Source organism: Python bivittatus, unplaced genomic scaffold, assembly GCF_059951505.1.
Source record: "Python bivittatus isolate LINGU-HERP-01145 unplaced genomic scaffold, Pbiv_v1 ctg000070_np1212, whole genome shotgun sequence".
In the NCBI taxonomy this organism is placed as follows: Eukaryota; Metazoa; Chordata; class Lepidosauria; order Squamata; family Pythonidae; genus Python; species Python bivittatus.
The window spans coordinates 53341684-53360224 of record NW_028277034.1 but is presented as its reverse complement, the minus strand read 5'-3'; the positions used below and the strand labels follow the sequence as shown (position 1 = coordinate 53360224).

Genomic DNA, 18541 nt, shown 5'->3' with positions numbered 1-18541 from the left:
AATTCCTTGGTTAATTAATTGCATGGAATTATATAATAATAATAATAATAATAATAATAATAATAATAATAATAATAATAAAAAAAAAACACCATCGGCATTGACAAAATCACCATCAGTCAATTGCAAAAGGCAGCTTTACCTGGAAGGGGTTAACGTCCTGTGATGATACCTTTAACACCATCAAACAGCATCATCTGCCTATCCCAGGTCCTTGGGAAAGATTTGATAGGTGGATAAAAATGCCAAATCCAGTCTAAACATCTGGCTGACTGTGCGACCAACCATAATAATAATAATCATTGTCTTAGTAATCCTTATAAGACACATGTCATCAGGAATTTGTCATGTGAAGGGCTTGAGTTGAAGCAGGATCCAAGGTATGTTTTAAACGTCATTCCTTATGTCATCTCTCTGATATCCAAATCTATATATTGAGAAGTGTTCCCTGTAAAGACATGCCTAATATGTGAGTGCTTAGTTATTTCTGTATAGAAACTCTATATGACCAGGAAATCTCTGCAACCAGATGTCCCATTGAGGTAGTGCTTAAAAATACAACCAGTTGCTTATGAATTAGCGTTCCTTTGCAAAGTGTCCTGAATCTGTGGATGTCAGATATGGCAGGCTCAGAAATTAGGTTAGGCTAAAAACATAGTCCAGGCCCTCCTTTAATGGAGCAAGGCTCTGGATAGGTCTACACAGGTAAAGGGTTTCAGAACTGAGGTCTAGCCGATGTGTCTGTATTCCTTAAGGTTGTTTCACATTCACTTTGCATCCTTATTTCTTCTGAGAGAGAAGCAAACTCTCACGAAGAGCATAAATTTTGGATGATGTCTTGTCCATCAATGTCTTGCAGATCTACCATAACATGAAATTTTAAATTGGCCAGGGACTTTGAAAATGTGTTTAACAAACCTTGCTGAATGTTTTGGCATGCCTGGCCTGACTTGAGGAAATTGCAACAGTCTATGGGAGCAGGCAGCCCTTATTATTTCAACACAACTCATCTAATGCAGAGCATGCACTAAGGTCTATCTGCACCACTTAGGCCACGGAATGACAGTTTCTCCATGCTTAGAAGCAGAAACGCATGGAACAAAATGATATCCCTGAAATAAACATGAATACTCGCAGTGGAAGTGGTGGGAAGGTGATGGTGAAAAAGCAATGCCCTCTCAAGAGCACGGAAAAATATACCAACCCTTTTACATACATTGCAGGATTTGCAGCACTCTGAATTGGAAGCAGGAAAGATGCCTTGGAGCAATTATGGATGGGCACATCACTCCTGCCAGCACCTCCTTAAAAAAGCGGTATTGTTTGGCAGTGAGGATCAGTGTGATCCTGGAAAAATACATGTTTGTGATAAGGAGGCACCAGTAGGGTGAAACATGGTGGAACAAGGTGCTTCAGAGCTTGAGTGCTGTTGGCACCTCTGTACCTGAAAAATGTACTTTCCTGGGACCTCACAGCTTCCATGCGAGCCTGGGAAAAGGCATCACTTTCTAAAGGAGGCATGGAAACATGAAGCATGTGCACCTAGAGTCACACTGAAACACCTTTTCTGCTTCGGATCCGTAGATTGTACAGAATGCCGATACAGCACTTAGAATCCAAAAATCATAGTGCAGGAGTCCAAAAACGCGTCCCAGGCAGATTGCTGCTCAAACTCTGCTTGAATGCATCAAATGAAGGGAAGCCCATCACCTCTCTGGGACACATCAGCTGGAAAAGTTATCAGCCATTAGAACAGCCTTTTGTATGAAGTGGTCAGTTCTCCTTTGCTACTGTAGAGATCTTTAAATAGAGGCTGGATGGTCAGAAAGACTGTAGTACGGCAGTCCCCAACCTTTTTGGCACCAGGGACCGGTTTTGTGGAAGACAATTTTTCCACGGATGGGGGGGGGGGTTGGTTTTGGGATGATTAAAGAGCATTAAATTTATTTTGCACTTTATTTATATTATTATTATTATTATTATTATTATTATTATTATTATTATTATTATTATTTTTGGTGGGAGGATACGCTGGTGGCGCTTTGTGGGGGGATAGGAATCAGTTGCTGGTCAGGACCTGTCCAGCAGTCTCCAAAGAATTGGACATGACTGAACGGATTAAAAAAAAGAAAAGCTTGTGGGCGTACCAAAACTGTGACTGAGACAAGTGCGCAGTGTGGGAAAGAGGCGCAGATGACAGTGGTAAATAAAATAATGGGCAGGCCACAGGGGGAGTAAAATAAGTGTCGGATTCTGAGTGCGCAACCTAGATCCCTTGCATGCACAGTTCACAGTAGGGTTTGTGCTCCTATGAGAATCTAATGCCACCGTTGATCTGACAGGAGGTGGAGCTCAGGCGGTAACACGAGCAATGGAGGGTGGCTGTTCTCGCTCACTCGCCCACCGCTCCCCTCCTGCTCTGTGGCCTAGTTCCTAACAGGCCATGGACCAGTACCAGTCCATGGCTCAAGGGTGGGGGACCCCTGCTCTAGTGGATCCTGACTTCCAGGGGGAGATATAGCACACTGAAGATGGTTCTGTGAAAGCAGAGCCGACAACTGTGGCAAAGACCAAGGACCCGGTGAGTAGACCAGTTCCTTGGAATTTCTCTGGATAAGAAGAGGACAGGAGATCGCTCACATATGCTCCGGGTGGCTGCTCCTCACAAGGAGATGGCGGGACAGTGGTTTTCTGTGGTTTTGAGCACTGGAAGATGTCAAGATCAGCCATCTTGCTCACAACCGCGGTGGAGCCTTTTAAAGGACACTAAGTTCATAAACCTCACATTCTAATCCCTTTTGGAAAGTGCCCATTAACCCTCTTAATGCTATTAGAGACCTTCAGAATACAAGTTTGAAAAATATTCATTAGGTGAGTTTATCTTCAACTCTGAACAAAAGAAAAATTAATTATAAGCGTAAGAACTTAAAGAATTTGAAATAAACAGCAAAAAGCAAAATAAGATTTTGATCTAAGAAAGTTATAAATGGATTAAGGGTCCAGATAAATTTGGAATATTGGCTTTTATTATAAGAATTTGGAATTGATTGTAAAAAATAAACAACTTCTCATGGGAAACAGACTTATTTTGGATATCCTGGTTATTGCAAGTCATAACAAAAGATAAGTGACACTTTTAGAAACTGGACACTATAGGAGACTAAAGATTTTAAGCAGAAGAAAAAAAAATACAAGCCTGTTCTTGATGTCAGTTAATACTGGGACTTACAAAATGACACAAAATGTTATAACATTGGAAATATTAAAGGAGATCTTTAAGAATAGAACCAGAAATTAGTAACTACAATATCAATGCTGCCAGTAATAACTGCTTCTGCTTCTATGGATAGTCTATGTCTAAAACATGTTAATGAAGGAATGACAGATGTGGAACAAATTTTTTCAAACAAGACAGAGAAAGTACAGAATGTGGAACTGCAAATGACAGGCAAGAGAATGATTTGGAAAAGAATGCATAACTGGATATACAAAAGAAACTGGCTGAAATTTTAAAAATTAAAAGGGAAATACAAATGATAAGCCAAGAGAATGACCTGGAAAATGTTTTCTTATTGGATTTATAAAAGAGGCTTGTTAAAGCCTTGAAGAAATCTGCGCAATGGGATAAAAAAAATTGAAGAGAAATAAAATCCTATGACAACCTTTGATTGAATTAAAGATTAAGACTGTTAGAAGTAAAAGGAAGGACTATAAAGTTGGTTTATTTGATCAAGGTTAAAATAAGACTTTTTTTTTTTTTCAATGTTCTGGCAATCTTTTATGGACTTTTTGGTGACATCAGGATTGAAAACTTGATGTTTTATGAATTTGCTTATAGATGAGAGATGGGATATGGGATGAAAAGGTATCTGTTTAACTTTATAGGAGATGAAGAGTTATTAAATTTGTTTTTACTTGTGATGAAGCTTGGAAGTCACTTCTTTATATATTTATTTTCTTTTTCTTTATTATATTCTTTTTCTCAATTCTTTTTCTTTTTTCCAGCAGTTTTTATTCTTTTTTCCATTATCTTCTCTTTCTCTAAGTTTAGTTTGTATTAGTGTTCACTACTGTAATTAAAATTCTTAATAAAAATTATTTTTTTAAAAAAGGAACTACTCTAGTGGATCTTGCACTAAGCAAGGGTTTGAAATACTGTAGATTATATCTAGGACCTGGAAGGGAGGGAAGGAGGGTACAGAATAACTGAATTTCCCATTGGGCTACCAACCAAACTACTTGTAACTTTTTAATTATGGCCCTGTTTTGCCATAGAAATATACCAACACCTATTCTAGTACTTGTCCATATTTTAGAGTCACTGCTAGCATTAGTCAGGGAACGGTGATAGTAAAAACTTTTAGGATTGCAAATATATTCTAGAGCAGGCAATGTAAAGCCTAGGATATCACATTGAATATGCCCCCTTTCCCCTCATCAATGCAGGAATCCAAATTAAGCTGGATTGCCTGTCCTCTGCTTGAACACAGCCAGTGAAGGGAGCCACTCACTTCTTTGGGTAATTGATTTTACTGTCACTTATGGCCAGGAAGTTATTTTTTCCCCCTAACATTCCACTTGAATTTGCCTTCCTGCAACTTTTCTCCATTATAGGACCCATTTAGGAAGTGAAAAGAAGGAGGGATCACCAAGGAAGAGCAAAAGCAGAAGTCCTGTACAGAGCTGGTGTCAAAATTGTGAATGAGCTGAGGTTGGAGAAAGATGCCAAGAACAACAAAGAGACCTTTTTCAGATCTGCTGAAAATAAAAAGAGAAGAGGATCAGTATACCTGCTGTTTAGTGAAGATGCCAAATGTTAACGGATAACAAAGAAAAGGTAATGCTTCTCAGCTCATGTGATCAGGGAATGTTGATTTACTGTCAGTGAGTTTAAGTTGCCAGGACTAGATGAATTGCATCTTGGAATATTAACGGACCTTGCTGAGGGTTTAGTCAGAACTTGATGTATTATCTTTGAGAAATCTTGAAGAATTGGTGAAGAGCCAGACTCCTGGAGAAGAGCAATGGTTGTCCTCACATCTTTAAAAAAGGAAAAAGGAGGATCCAAGGAACTATCAACCAGTCAATCTGATAAGAATACCTGGGAAGATCCTGAATTAGATCATTACCAGAAAAAAGCACGGACAGACTAACCATATCTCATTTTTTGAATGGGTCCATTCCTTAACAGATAATGGACATGCTGTACATATAATATAGCTTGATTTAAGCAAAGCGTTTAAGAAAAGACCCCAGTATATTTTGATTAGCATGCTTGTGACTATTGATGGCCAGACAGTTAAGTAAATATATAGTTTGCTCAAAAATCATATTCAAAGTATGTTCTTCGTTGGTTCCCCATCACACAGGAGGAAGGTATGGAGAAGGGTGCCACAAGATCTTATAAGGAAGTAGCTTCATTATTGATTTGATGATGATGTAGAAGGAATGTGTATCAGATGATCCTATATGGGGTGGACTAGCTAGTACCCTAGAAGATAAATTATATTTTATTTATAAAAATAAGATACAGTTGAGACAAACGAAACTTCTTCATTTAGAAAATAGAAGTCAAATGCATATAGATCACTTGATCTGATCTATATATTGGAAAAGGAATACTATACATGGCTTAGTAATAGTAATGTGAAAAATTCTTGGAGTAATCAATTATTTCATATGGCATATTGCAAACTGAGCAGTAGCCAGTTGCCCACCAAGTCAGCAGTATGATAGGGCTACCAAACAACAACAAAACTACAAAAACAACAACAATAAAGAGATAAACATTCTATATCCCCTAAATGATAGTGCCTTAGCACAGTTAATAAAAACTGGTAATAGAATTGAGTGGGTGTCCTGTCCCAGCCCACAAAATTCAGACACACAGGTAAGTCTTATATCTTTACTAAAAAGATTTGAACAATCAGTCGTGGTCCCTCACACCCAAATACCCAGACCACCAAAAGGAGGAGGAGAAGGAGAAGGAGAAGGAGAAGGAGGAGAACCTCAACCAGCTTAAATTAGAGGCAAGAGAAAGTTCAAATTATTAATAAGGTACTAGAGGATCAAACAAATGGGGTATGACATTTCATGGTCATTACTTGAGAAGGCAGGCGAGGGAGTGAAGGAACATGATAGTGAGGTAAATGGAGAGTTCTCACCAATAGATCTGTGAGGCGCTTGGCTCTACTTACAGTATATAGGGGCAATGTGACCCAGATTTGTTCCTTTTGCAGGGTGGGGTTCTTTCTGGCCAATATTGTTGCTGAGCATCTTTATTCAGCCCTCCTTTCTTTCTGGTGGATCCTTGTATCAGTGGGAGGTGTTAGCTCCACCTCTTCATCTTCAGAGGCCAGCGATGGTTGCCTCTCCCGGTTGCTCAGTAATGCTGGTTTCCCTGCCTGCGACTCTTCCAGACTGATGATCCTCCTGTAACTCCTCTTCATCTTATGAGTCTGAGCTGGCCATGACAGGGGGGCTGATTGGAAACAAGGCCTGCTATGCTCACAAATTCAGTTTCTGAAGGTTGCCAAGGACGTCCAAGGTAGTCACATCAGATTCTGATGCAGAAAGTGGAAAGATATACTGATTAATTTATTTTTGCATATGTACCCCATGTTTCTCTTTATCCCAATGCTCAACACAGCTTACAATAATCACAATGCCTTCTAAAAAATACTCTGACATTGAACTGTTTTGTAAAGAAGAAGCATCTGGTTGGCCACAGCAGAAATGGAATGATGAAATACATTGGTTTTGGTTTGATCTATGCGAGCTCTTCTTTTGGAGAGGTTAAATTATTCCTTATGCCCTTCACCCTTTTTTGATGGTCAGTTCTGTACTGCAGTTCTTGGGGGTGCATTACTTTTTAATTGTTCCTTTTTACTTTTTCATCGTGTTCTTAATTTTACAATAGCTTTTGGTTCTTAAATAATTTCTGCATTTCACTGCTTGACTTGGGGAAAACATGATGTTAGCTTCAGGCAAGGCAACTTTAAAAAATATCTCAAGCATTCACTATATTTGTAAAGACTTCAGTATTGACCTTGAAGTTTGAATTGATTGGCAAAGGTTGGATAGAGTGGGACTTTTCCTGTCTATTCTTTTATGGAATACCAGGATTTGGGAATATTGTAGTGAAATTGATGTGAAATAGGAAGAAATATAAGTACTTCCTCATGTGCAACACACAGTTTCAGAAACTATTGCTATGAAAAGTGATTCTGGGAAGTATGACCACATGGCTATAACCTGGGGGTATGCTTTTCTCAACATGGCACCTTCCAGATTTTTTTAAACTTCAGCAGACATTATACTTTAAGTAAGAAGGGCACTGAGTTGGAAAACACTGATATATAATCCAAAGGTCAGAGGCCATACGATTCTGGCTCATGGTTCCAGGATAGAAGAATATAGAACTCTTTTGATTCTCTGTATTTTGAATTTTGAACTTTGTATTTCTCTTTTGATTCTCTGTATTTCTGGAGGCATCTTCCTAGTCAACGTTCGAAACCATAGATGGGCAATCTGTGTGGCATGTTGCAATAACAGATGGCATACAGAAGATCTTCAGCTGTGTTCCTCTTAGGGCAGTGTTGTGCAAACTTGGCCACTTTAAGATGAGTGGACTTCAATGGCTGGCTGGGGAATCCTGGGAGTTGAAGTCCACTCATCTTAAAGTGGCCAAGTTTGGACAACACTGTCTTAGGGTTTGGAATGCCCTTCCTCAGGACCTGCATTTGTCCCCATTTTCTCAGCATTTAGAAAATCTCTAAGAGTCATCCCTTTGGTAGGCTTGCAATCAGTAATGAATCAGTAGAATTAATTTAATGTTTTCCACCTTTGGTATTTCACATTAACTGTTCCCTCTCTTGAGTGCTTGCCTGAGCAGAAAAGTGGGATATACATTGAACAACAATCACAGTCAAATAAATAAGTAAATGCTTATCGTTCTTCAGATTAATGAATGTCTGCCTGGGGTAGAAGTCATTACCATGGAGCTCCTTCTGAAAAGCAGAAGCCCTCACATATATTCTGTAGTGAGGGCCAGTCTGCACATTATGGGAACTAGAAAGCACTTGCTTGTTTCCATGTGCTATGATTAATCTAACAGGCAACAGAGTTCTCGGTTCTGCAACAGAAATTGTGTTCTTTCCTATAGTTTAGTATCTCTCAGCGCATTATCTCTGCATATAAAACCAAAGCTGCTTTATGGGTTCTCAAGTGATCACTACACCCAAATCCTCTCAGTCTGCTATTGCTTTTTTGGGTTGAGTATAGTAAATAATCACTTGACAGATTCTTTGCTTCAGCAGTTTCTGCTCCCTTTTTCTTCTTCCTTTTGCCCCTCTCTGTTGTCTTTGGACCTTGCTCTTTCCAACTCTTAATCAAATGTCCTTTTCAGTCCTAAAACTGAGATCATAATTCCTTTTCAGACCAGTCACACAGCAAATTCCCATCTTATCATGAACCAGACTACTGCAGGCCAAGCTTGCTTAAATCAGTGCTTCCCAAACTTGTATATCTTAAGACCCGCCCCCCTTACTCTGTTAAAGAACCTAGACCCCACCAAGATCGAACATTTCTTTACACACTTTGTTCTGAGAAGAACCTATGTACATTTATAGGCATTCTGCTATAACGTGTATCAAGGAAGGTTTTCAGGGTGTAAATTTTGAAATCAGTCTGTTGACAGTACTGCAATCACTGTAAAATAAAGCAGTCTTTCTTGAAGCTTCGGTTAATAAATATATCCAAATAATGAGAGAGAGCTAATGGGGGGTGAAGCTAAGTTTGCCACTGTGAGAACAGTCTTCCAAGCCTTACCCAAAACACAACAAAACACCCAAAAAGGCACATCCCACTTAGACTCCTTCTGCATGTTAACAGGGGTAAGTGTACAGTTCTCTGAGAAACACTGGCTTAAATGACACGGTTTCTTTAAGGAACAAGGGAGGTTTTGTAGCTAAGGGAGGAGGCTCCCTAATCAGAGAGACCACCTCATCACTAATCCATCTTCAGGTGGAAGGTCAGGTGTTAATTCACAGAATGTCCTGTTAAAAATGTACCTAATACCAACAGCAAGACAATGCAACTAATCAACAAGCATTACTTAAAAGAGTTACAGGAGTAGCAGTTCCAGTTAATGGGATGGAGCTACATGAAATATGGCTGGTAGTAGCTTCCTAGCAATAAGGCTGCTGTTAATATCTCCCAAAGAACTGAAAGTCTTGTAGCTTGAAATATTTACACTGTTGGGCTGAATTTCCCCCAGGGAGCATTGCAAAGGCCAAAGATATACTGCATTAGTAGATGGTGTTTCTTTCCCATCCCTAATTGCTGTGATTTGAGGTGGAGCATTTTAATGTCAAGGGAATTATATATCTGGAGGGAAGGAAAGATGAAGATCTGGTTCTGATGGGAATTTCAGTAGCTTATTGAATTATATGAAGCAAGATTCTTATGCTGGGGTCATGAAGATGCTTTAAAGATTTTTTTTTTTTTTTACAACAAGAAAAATCAATGTTATCAGATTATGATAAATGTTGTATACTTTTTGCATGTTTATTTCTGCATATTTGAACAATTGAATAACAAGATTAAGGAACTTTTAACAAGGTAGCCTGGAAAGTAATCAAGATATCAATTATGGTCTTACACTGTATAGTTAATCAATCAATTTTATTTATTATGGCCTTGAGCCAGCAAATAAAACAGAAAAAAAGGGGAAAAAAATAAAACAGTCAAAACAGGTAAACACAAATAAGCATATGCAGCAATCCATCTTAAATCTTAAATCTTACTATGGATTCTCTGCCAAAGTCTTGATGCTAGATAACAAAACTTGGCAACATCGCAGGTTGCACCAAAAAGGCTTCATCAGCAAGCAGAAAATCAACATAGAAACTGTCTGATTGTCCAGGAAAGGGGAGGAATAAAATTTTGATGCAATGTCATATAAAGCCTGCAATATAAAAGAACGTGTGTTATAGATTCTTCCTCTGGTGTTCCACAAGAGACAATGAGGCAAGGGGAGTTTGCAATGTCTATCTTTTAACTGTGCTGAAGGAAGAGCATTGCAGCAAGCCCTAGTCAAAGCCAAGAGGTAGCTTGAGTAGGTCATAAATATAGGATGCCATGACTTTTTGATGATTTTTTTGATAACTTACAAAAATTGGACAGCTGGTTTAAATTACACAGGAGCTCAATTTCAAGTAATCATTGGGCCATCTGATTTTTAGCCTGAGACCAACCAAGGTTATCTAAAATGGTCTAAGAAAGGATACCTCAAAAGAGTTTTTGCATCAGGGACTTCTTCCAAGTGGACTGGAAAGCATTACTGAAAACAACCCAGCGTATAGCTAATTTAAAATCAGTTGATAGGCAAAAATCAATCAAAACAACCTATGTATAATGCTGTTCGTATTATACGGGATGCATGATAGACTGGTAACTCAAAGGCAAACCTTCTTCAGCTCAGTTTAAACCAGTGAAAAGGGGATGGCACCATCCTGACCGTTTTTAGAGAGAGCAAAGTAGCTTTCTGAAAATTCTTAGAGAAAGCAAACTCGAAAGCATTTTGCGACATTAGTTTTATCAGAAAGCAATAGATATTTTGACATTATGTTTTTTGGAAAATCACCATGGTTGATGTGTATACACAGATCTTCGTTAATGTTTAATAATGAGAAGAAAAGCAGAGCTGATGGAAAACACAGGGAGTAAGGGGAAACAGATTGGGTGTTACAACTGCCAGTCAAAGCATAATAACTTTGGGTAGCTCCTCCCGGTTTCTTTCCAGGAGGGATTTGGGAGGTGGTGTGAATGGATGAGTTAAGAAAAGCTCCAAGTCTCAGCCTTAGCAAAACCTGCACCTATCAAAGTGACAAGTTTAGGAAAACACATTTCATGCCAGGGAAAGCAACCTTCTGTTTATTTCACATCTGCTGCATGATGCATTATGATGATTTATCACTATTGGTCCAATTGATATCCTGCCTATCTTTCAGGAGCTCAAGGTGGCATACACAGTGCTCCATCCTTCCATGTTTCCCCACAGACACAGCCCTGTGAGATAGGTTGGGTTAAGAGGAAGTGACTGGCCCCATGTCACCAGTGAGTTTCCATAGATGAGGGTGAAGTAGAACCTGGATCTGCCTGGGTTTAGTCCAACTTTCCCCATCACTCTGTTTTCCAAGGGTTTTAGCCTCCCCGCTTATATTTATCTATGTTCATAAAGGTTTATGAATTTCTCCTTCCTCAGATTTCCAACCTGCCAAGGTCTGTTGAATGGGACAGGTAATAAACAAGATGGATGAATGAAATAAATAAATAACATGTCATGGAATCGTGTCTCTGTTTTTTAGTTTTAATCCCACCGTAATCTCATAGTTGATTCCTGGCACTTTTTGGTCTGCTAGATTTACATCCAACCTTCCCTTTGGGAGCTCAACGCAGCCCACCTTCCTTCCTCCTATTTTTCCTTCCAGTGGCAATTCCAGGAGGATGAAACTGGGCTGAGAAAATATGAGTGGCCCAAAGTTAACCTGTGAGCATCCATGACTGAGGACAGATTAGAACCTGGGTCACCCCAGTGCCAGTACAACATCTTAGCCACAACACAAACTGTCTCTTGATGTGGTATAGCCTCCTCCCCAAGGCATAATGTTAAGTGCACCTGGCACAGAGCCTAGTCTTTCAAGGAAGGAAGGGAGACTGAATGGGAATTTTGAAAGGTTGAAAGAGGTAGATAGAAATCTTACTTTATCACAATTTCACCTGCCTAAAACTATGGAAAACTATCTTCTCTACCTCCATATAATCTTTCAAGGTTTCACCCCCTTTCTTTCCCAATGAATCTCTCCCCCCACCCCACCCAACCCATCCTACTCTACATTATTTCTACCTAAACACCATCATATCTACTGCAAATATTCCCCCGAGAAGAATATTGTCCTGGTATATTGTATAATGAAAGACAGGGCATTCACACATACATTCACACACACACAGGTCACCTTATAAGTGCAAAGAATGCCACATTTATAGAAATTCTTCTTTGAATAGATTTCTAAAGCACATTTCTTTTTATCAAGTTGAATAAGAAATCACGGGGAGGAAAAGAAGCAGAATTTATCTGTGCAGGACTCAGCAACATCCCACGCTCCTCCATACTTAAAAAACCAAGGAAGTGCCCACCATGTCAAATAATAAAGGTTTTGCAAATTGAAAGAGAACAATTTGACAGGACATGTACTATTTAGACAAAAAGCCTCAGCTAAGTTATGCAATATCTTGGCTGAATGTGATTGTGGCAGATCCCATTCAAGAGTCCTTTGCAAATGTCATGATGTGCCTTTTTATGAGGAATAATGCAGACAGCTTTCTTATAAGCACACCTGAGAAAGTGCAATGGGTTTCCATGTACTGCGCATAATGCAGGACCCAGAAGGAGATTTTTAATTTTTTTTTTTAAATTATACATCAGTTTAGTCACTGCCCATCTCACTGAAACGACTCTGGGCAGTTTACAAAACATTAAAATCAATCAGAATTACAAAATTACAATCTACTATTAATAAATAGAAAATAAATAGATCCAAGAATAATTGGCAGTCACTCAGGGAGCGTTATCAAGATGCCAGCCACCCCCAGGATTGGGTAAGATTGTTATCACCCTACGCAAGCTGGCAGAGCCAGGTCTTCAATCCTTTCTGGAAGGCCAGGAGGGCTGCCACACCTCTGGGGGGAGAATATTCCAAAGAGCCGGGGCAACAGCAAAGAAGTCTCTCCTCCTGGGCCCCGCCAGCTGACATTTTCCCACTGATGGGATCCACAACATGCCCTCTCTGCCTGACTCTGTGGGACAGGTTGATGTAACGGGAATGGGACAGTCCCTCAGGTAACCTGGACCCATGCCATGTAGGGCTTTAAAGGTGATAACCAACACCTTGAATTGGACCCGGAAGCAAACTGGCACCCATTGCAGCTCCTGCAGCAAAGGTGTTACATGTGCCATCCTAGGGGCACCTAATATCTGTGTGGCTGCATTTTGAACCACCTGTAGCTTCTGGATACTCTTCAAAGGTAGCCCCATGTAGAGTGCATTGCAATAGTCTAGCTGAGAGATGACCAGGGCGTGAGTGGCTGACTGGAGAGCCTCTTGATCCAGGAAAGGGCGTAACTGGCATACCAAACAAAGGTGGGCAAAGGCCCTCTTGGCCATGACTGCCACCTGCTGCTCAAGCAGGAGTCGTGTGTCCAGGAGGACCCTCAGATTATGCAGCAGATCTGTCCAGGGCAGTGCAACCCATCCAAAACCAAAGATGGTAAATCCTTGGATACAGAGGGGACTCTAATCCATAGCCCTCCATCTTACCAGGGTTCAGCTGAAGCCCGTTGTACCCCATTCAGACCCCCAAAGCTTCCAGGGTGGTCACAGCATCACCCACCTCACCAAGGATGGAAATGTATAACTGGGTATCATCTGCATAATGATGATACCTCATCCCATGGTGGTGGATGATCTCACCCAGTGGTTTCATATAGATGTTAAAAAGGAGCAGAGAGAATACCAAACCCTGGGGCACCCCACAAAGGAGGAACTGTGAGCTGGACCTCTCGCTCCCAGTCAACACCGATTGGGATCGACCTTGGAGGAAGGAAGAGAACCAGAGCAAAACTGTGATGACCACTTCCAAGTCCCCAAGTTGACCCAGAAGGATACCATGGTCGATGGTATCAAAAGCCACTGAGAGGTCAAGAAAAGCAAGGATGGATGCACTAGCCCCATCCCAATCCTGCCAGAAATGTTTGAGGGCAATGATGCTCCAGCATGTAAGAATATAAGATGAGTTCTGCTAGATCGCACCAATGGGGTATAGTTTACCATCCAATTTCTGACACAAGCAGAGACTTGGATGAACATGGCTAGGAACTAAATATTTATGGTAATCCTGAAATGCACCCATTGCATGCAATTGACAGTCTGTGGGCTCTTCCTCCTATCATCCAGACTGGGAGCTTGCACAAAAGGATGCCAACTCTAAGATGTGCTGCTGCTCCTATTTCAGACCACTATTCTGCCCTGAGAGCCTAAGAGGAGAGGTGGGGTGGTGTAAAGAATACAGAGGATGACCTTGATGGGTAGAGGGAAGATCCACCATGGAGGCAACAAACAGATAAATGTGGTTTAAGCCCATATGCAGAGAGAGGTTTGCAAAAATGTCTCAGACAGGCACCTCCCCCCCCTATTCTCAAGAAGATAAAAGAGGGAGGAGCAGAAGCACATTCCAACTTGCAAGATTATGTTAATATAGCCATTCTAATAAAAATAATTTTAGGTCTATGTGGTGTCTGCTTCTTGGTCTGGTCTATCAGTTGCTGGCAGCAGAAGGCTGCAGGTATTCTGCTATGAGTTCTCCAATCCCAACTGGGAGATCAAAGGAACCATTCTGTATCACTTCTCTCCCCGACTTCTCTCCCCACTGCTTTTCCTGGCCCCAGGACAAAAGATCAGGAGAGGAGAGAAGGAACCCACCCTCCCCTTCTCTCCTTCCTTCTTCTCTTGCCTCTTTTCTTGGCAGCTGAAGCAGGGGAGACGCAGAGAAGCAGATCTTTTCTGCAGAAGTCCAGGTAGCGAGGTTCTTCTTCCAAGTTCACAGTGGACTTGGGAGAAGCGATTCTGCCATGGGTACAAATCTCTCACCCTAGCAGGGATGCAGATTGCAAAGCTGCTTCAGCTGCAGCCCAGAAGACACGAGAAGGTACATTCATGGCACATTTCCAGTGGTCTTCCAGACAACCCATGTCTGGCTCTCCCATTTAGGGAAGATAACCTCACTACCAGCCATCATTTACAAAACTGGTATATGCCTTTCTCAGCAAACCTTTGTGACTGGGTGGCATATAGGTTTCACAAATACATCAATAAAACAAATAATAATGATAAACTTCCATCTGGGAGGAAGAAAAAAAAAACTGCTATAAATGTCACACTATGAAAAAAAACAGATCCATCTTCACAAGTTGACAGCAGTGCATGTTTTTCTGAAGGAACAACAATATGGAAATAAAAACAAGAAGGTTAAGCAGAAAAGCTTGCAATAATCCAGTAAACTGGAAGGTCACCCTTTGGAGATTAATAATGTTCCTGTAGCTCAGATTAACCTGCAGAGATGTTTTTTTGATTGCCAGTGAATCAGCCAACAGGAGAAAGACTAGAACACTGATTAAATAGATTTATGGATCAGGTATACATTATTTTCTTTGATCTGTGTTTGCTAAATGTATGGGTTTTTCAGACTCTTGGCTCTAACCATTTAATAATCATGCAACAAGCTTCACAAGATTTTGGCTGGGTTTTACAATGACTAATCCATCATAACAGCACCCTGAGGATTTACCTTCTGCAGTTATTTCTCACTAAGACATATATATTCTCTGTCTTTAAAAATCCCATGTCTTACTGAATGGCTGTGATCTATGTATACCGAATATTCATGCAACAGCACATTTCAGACTCTAAGTGGTGGCTGGCACATTTGAGGGCTAATGGTGATGATCATTATTATTTCTGAATTTACAAAGCTAGCTTGGGAAAAAATAAACTGACATTCTTCTACTGGGCTCATTAACATTTTGTGTGTATGGAGACCTGTTTCATGAGCAACTTCGACTGTCTATGGGAAATTATGAAAAAAGTTTCGTGAGCAACTTTTGTGCACATAGAAAATTATGCAATATGGTGAATAGCCAAATTGGAGAATTTCCTATGCATATAAGAGTGCTGCCATAGTAAGTGTGGTGGTGGGGAAGAGACAGAGCTAAGCATGACTATTCTTGAGACCCTTGCATTTCACATGTGCTGAAAGTCTCCTAGAGACTGTCCCAGGATTCCATTAATTCAGCCAAATATCCAGATATAAAGAATTATAAATCAATGGAAGACAATACTCACACTCACTGAGGTCTAAATTAAAAATTAATTAAATTTATTTAACAAGAGGTATATCAGCAGGATAAACCCAGAGACCACCTTTTTGCCTGCCTTGTCAATTTCCAGGGTCCCCAAGTTTTTAAACAAAATAGAAATGTTTGTCACTCTTTCTATTTCTCAAAATGTGCTCCACTTTCATTCCTTTGACCCTGATGCTTTGAAGGATGATGAAATGTATTCTGCATATCTGAATGTCCACTGTCCCTTCATGTCACCCAGAGCATGTCCACACTGTCTCCCAGTCTCCCTTTCCTTCCCCTGGCATGCATATATTCCTGAACAGCAAGAAGAGAGAAAATGTCCATATATGTATTATGCATGCTAGGGGATACTGCGTGATGTTTATTTCTTTGACCCACTGCAGTTCATAGAAGTCTGAAATTGCTGTAGCTTTTGGGTGAAGTTTTGTCAACAATCTTAACAGTTTCTTTATAAAGAATAGCTGCGTTTGCGCTTGTGTGTATTATTTCACTTCCTCCTACTATGATATAGCCAAGTGCAATTCCAGAATATTTGCTTCTCTCATCTGTCCATTCACAATTTTCCTACCACAATTTTTTTTTTCCCCTCCAACACCTACACTGCAAAAATAATTTCTGGAGCAGTTCCTTACAGTGCTTAAAGTGTAGGTCGGACAGCTGCCTTACTTAGGCAGCAATATAGACCGTTACAGTTTTTAAATGTTATTTTGCTTAGGATGAGAACCAGCCAGGATAAAAGGAACTTTCCTTCATGCTGTAGGAAATTAATTCTAGGTGTTACATCTTTTTTACTTATGAAACTCCTATTCAGCTTTATAGATCACTGTTTGAGAAAAGAACATTTTTCTGTTCACAATGCATGTATAATTTTGCCAAGTGGCATCACTTGGTTGACTTTAGACTGGGAAGCTATGAAGGGTCAGGCCTTATTAATACTTAGAAGAGAGACCACCAGAAAAATACCAGGGCTCCTGGCTAGACTAGGAAATTAAAAAAAAAATCATCTCAGAAGAAGGAAGGGACAAACCATTTCTCCATAGAAATGTCATCCGGAGTTGATCTCAACTCAAAAGAGATTTTACCTTTTTATCGTTTCCATTTTACCTTTTTATCGTTTGAATGTCTGGATTCTTCATCTAGGTATTGGTGGAAGATGTGACAATGAAGTCCCAGATATTTATATTAATTGAAAAGCAGTTAGAGACCAAATCCAGATGTATTCAGATTCTAATGCCAGTAGTCTGCCAACAAGTCAAAACATCATTTAGACACTATGTCTAACTGCTTAACCTTCCTACACTTCCATTATAACATAGCTTCCAACAGGAAGTCATTGTATACAAAAGAGCTCACATTTTGGATGCTGATTCAGAAATATAAGCCAGGAAATGTGTTTATTTAGGCTTCATAGTCAGCTTTCAATTCCCAGAATCCCTAAGTGGCACTGTTGAGTTAAATTAGAAGACAGAGGATTATAACACAAAAATATACCGCCTCATAATATTACAATTCCATTCAACTGGCATTGTTACAATAGATAACAGAATTTCATGAATCTTCAGCTTAAAGACTTGATTTGATTCATAGCATGTAAGGTTAGAAGGAACCTAGAGATCAAGGAACAACTCTGAATAATTCTACCCCACTTTCTATGCAAAATTATCTGAGGACAATTGTCCTGTCTTCCTGAAGTCTTCTCTTCTCCGGGCTAAATTTCCCCAACACCTCTACACATTCCTTATTAGTCTTTCCTTTCAGGCCCTTATCTTGTTGGAGGATGTCCTCTGGACATAGTCCAGTTTTTCAGTGTCCTTTCTCAAATATGTTGTCCAGAATTAGATGCGATATTCTAGGTGCCAACGACCAATGAAGAATAAAGTGGAACTAGGCTGGTTCAGTTGGACCTCAGAGCAGTATTGATTTTTGTCATCGAATTCAAATGCCCAATTAAATTATTCAATCAAATAGATGTCAGAATGCAGAAAGTTGAACATAAAGATTTTCTCTAAATCAGTTCAGAAGTTTAGATTGAACCAGACCAATTCCTTAAATCAATTTGGATTGTCAAATCAGATGGAGTCAATAATCAGAATCAATCTGATCATTTGAATCAAGGCATCCTGCACATTCCTAATGGTAGTATTTATCATAAGATTATCTAATACCCTTTTTAATGTCAATTATAATCATATCTCATGGTGGCCAAAAAGAATCTTTTAATATATCCTCAGGACTGAATCACACATTCATTTTTGATAATTTTATCTCATCAATGTCCCATACACAATATTGTAACTATGTCTTCCACTATGCTAATTGATAGCTACCACCTCTTCAGTTTCTAGTATCCACTATTAGATAAAATGCTGCTTTATGGGGTTGGGTTCAAAGGTTATGAATGCTATCAAGCATGTGAACAGGTGGAGCAAAATCCCCTTTTGATTTATGATAACATCGTGTAACATGTGGTGTTAAAAACACTCAAATGGAAGCACCAAGTATGGTAAATCTTGGGGACCAGATTCATACAAAACACAAAACCCTAACCCCCAAATTAACA

The 18541-nt window shown here is 39.8% G+C and overlaps 1 long non-coding RNA gene across 4 annotated transcripts in view; it reads right to left on the bottom strand.

Annotated features, from left to right (window-relative positions):
• Positions 1-18541, bottom strand: part of LOC148216901 (uncharacterized) — a 30878-nt gene that overhangs the window by 11485 nt on the left and 852 nt on the right. For 2 of the 4 annotated variants that reach the window (XR_015794648.1, XR_015794646.1), the window contains exon 3: positions 6198-6563. This is a non-coding gene — a long non-coding RNA (uncharacterized LOC148216901). Of the gene's footprint in view, positions 1-3109; positions 6564-18541 lie in introns of those variants that run through there. The other 2 variants (XR_015794647.1, XR_015794645.1) reach the window with 1 other exon arrangement.